This window comes from Cibotium barometz, chromosome 1, assembly GCF_041138505.1.
Source record: "Cibotium barometz isolate CiBa-2024 chromosome 1, ASM4113850v1, whole genome shotgun sequence".
In the NCBI taxonomy this organism is placed as follows: Eukaryota; Viridiplantae; Streptophyta; class Polypodiopsida; order Cyatheales; family Cibotiaceae; genus Cibotium; species Cibotium barometz.
In genome coordinates, this window is record NC_141046.1 from 64,901,361 (window position 1) to 64,904,309 (window position 2,949).

A 2,949-nucleotide genomic window follows, 5' to 3' on the forward strand; every position below is an offset into this window, starting at 1 on the left:
TTGTCTATAACCGTTGACCCCTCTCTCGACAAAACCCCCACCAAGATCAAGCAATATGTCGAAATAAAACCCGAACGTAAAATATGCTCAGAAGGGGCATGGTTAGGATGCGCTAAACTATTTTGAACAGATGTAGCATGAGGGCCTCTCTCCAGATGCAATGACCTTTGCTTGCATCAAGAAAGCTTGTGGCAGCATAAGGGCAACTCACAAAGACAAACAAATTCATGATAAGATTGCTAGACAAGGGTGGTTTGGAAATGATATGGTGCTTGGCAGGACTGTGCTTGATATGTATGCCAAGTGCAGTGCTCTCATAACCAAAGCACCACACTTGGCAATGTTGTACATATCTTGCAATTAGTGCACTCCAAGAGATAACATCCCGAGAAAGAAGCTCCTCAAGCATGCCCTCTTTAGGCTCTATTTGATCAAACTGCCTTGATAGCCACTTGTTGCAGGAGCAGCTTTGCGTGCATCTTAATTTTGTTCCTGATTTGGATGTTTTTTTTGCAGATTATGGCTTTGGTTACGAGGTCAAAGATACCTTGTGTGCATTGACAGCGGTTATAGCTCTACATTAATCAGCGATCGTGAAACAATATCATAGGACACTCGTCGCATCAACGACTTCAGTATTGCAGGCTAACAAAGGTATTCCTATTTTTCTCTCTTTCATATTCGAACAAACTAATAGCCACTTTCAACACTGAAGGTGTCTCTTTGGTCCACTTTCGACACCGAGAGTGTTATTTGGGAAATGAGGGAATGACAAGTTCTCTTATTTTTATAAAATTTTGGGAAGGATTGTGCTAACTCCCCACCATATCTTATGTATGATTTTTTTTTCACTCGCACAAACAAGCACAAAATTCGTATGACTTGAACAACGACGTGTAACTCAGATTTAGATGTGCTATCTAATTTGTAATTATCCTTTTTGCAAGGTGCTTCAAGATATTTATAAGTAAAAGTGCACGGTTGTATCTTTGTAAATTTTGAACGTTGGCAATTTGGCGTGCAGTAAACATTACTGTATCAAGAGAACCGTGAAAAGGTGGCATAGAGCTTACTATCTAATGATTGTTGAACTGCAAAGATCCCTGGTGGGTTGCAAAGCTAACAGCTTTGAGCTCATCATCTGATTAATGTTGATCTACTTGCCAAATTGTAATGATATACCCTCATAGTGGACTGGCATTTAATGGTGTTTATTTTCATATATGTAGGGACTAGAGCCATGAATTGAGCATTTTGCTAGGGAAGGTGTCTTTGCAATTGAGGACTTTGACGTTCAAATCTTGGATGTTTTTTTTACAAATTGCTACTTTGGTTATGAGGTTGAAGACAACTCATGCGCACCAACAACAATGGTTATACCTCTACATTAATCAGCGATCGTGAAACAATATCACACAAGACTCATTGCATCACAGACTTCAGTATCGCAAACTGACAAAGGTATTTCTATTTTTCTCTCTTTTATATTCAAACAAACTAATGGCCACTTTCAACATTGAAGATGCATCTTTGGTCCACTTTTGATACCGAGAGTGTTATTTGGAAAACGGGGGAAGGGCACGTTCCCTTATGTTTATAAAATTTTGGAGAGGACTATGCCAATTCCCTACCATACTTTATGTATGGTTTTTTTTTTCCACTCGCATAAACAAGCACAAAATTCGTATGACTTGAACAACGACGTGTAACTTAGGTTCAGATGTGCTAAAACCAATTTGTAATTATCTTTTTTTGCGAGATGCTTCATGATCTCCATCGATCATAAAGTGTAGGCATGAGGTTTATCAATAGAGCGGATGTGCCTCTAGCACCCTTTCTAAGTATGTTTACAGATTTATGTTCGTTCAATCACTTCATGTACAAGAGGATAAGGCTACCCAAGCATCCTAGTTTTATTAAAGAGAGAGGGAGAGAGCCCTGAATTTATTTGAGAGAGCTCTATTTTTTTTAAATCAAAGGGAAGAAGAGAGAGAGAGAGAGAGAGAGAGAGAGTTTTACAAAGAGAGAGAAAGAGAAAATAATTGGATGAAAAATTAAAAATCTCATGTTCTTCAAAGTGTTCTCTTCAAAATCTAAGAATCCTCTAAAGCATATTGCTCTTCTCACCTTGTTACTCTTGTCCCTTCGTATAGTCATTGTCTATGCATAAGTCATCCCACTTCTCAATTGGACACATAAAACACATAGCACTGACTTCAAAGTAAGGACATAACCCCCCATAAGAAATGACGAAACACCACCAACAACGTCAAAAGTTTCTTGGCTAAACACACTTCAATACAGAAGCTCATGATCATTCTTGATCAAATAGCCATCCCACCAAATAAACCATCATCTTAGAGCTTTTATATTCTCTTTCAAAACATTACCTTTTCCCCGCCAATCCTTGATAGAGGTGGCTTGTTTTGCTGCTACACACTCTGGTGTCTGAGCAAGCCTCCATGCTTGTCGAGATGTGTCTGTGTATGCTGAGGTAGCACCAATTTTTTGGTTTGCTTCTGTAGACTCTGTTCCCAATGAAAGAGACAAGAACGCTCTCGATCATCTAACTCATTGTTAGGCCCTCCATTGTACACAATTTGTATTGCAATCCAATTGGCCCCAACCTCGTCAACCATAAATCCTACAAAGTCACTGGGAATCCTCCTTCTTGCATAATAATATTAAGATTTTCCCAGAATAGAATTTGTGCCTCTGCATCCTCCTCTTTTGTTTCACATATAGCGATTACCATCAGGCTTTTTAAACTGTAAATTTAAAATTTATTATTTTACAATATGCCTACCATGAAATAAGTATTTTATGAATCACAAACACAAAATTACTTTACACAAACCTTGGGTCATACACTGAACATGACATGGTGGTCCAACCATCAACTCTATGAGTGTGATCAAAGTGTACCCAAGAATCATGCAAGTCTCTAGA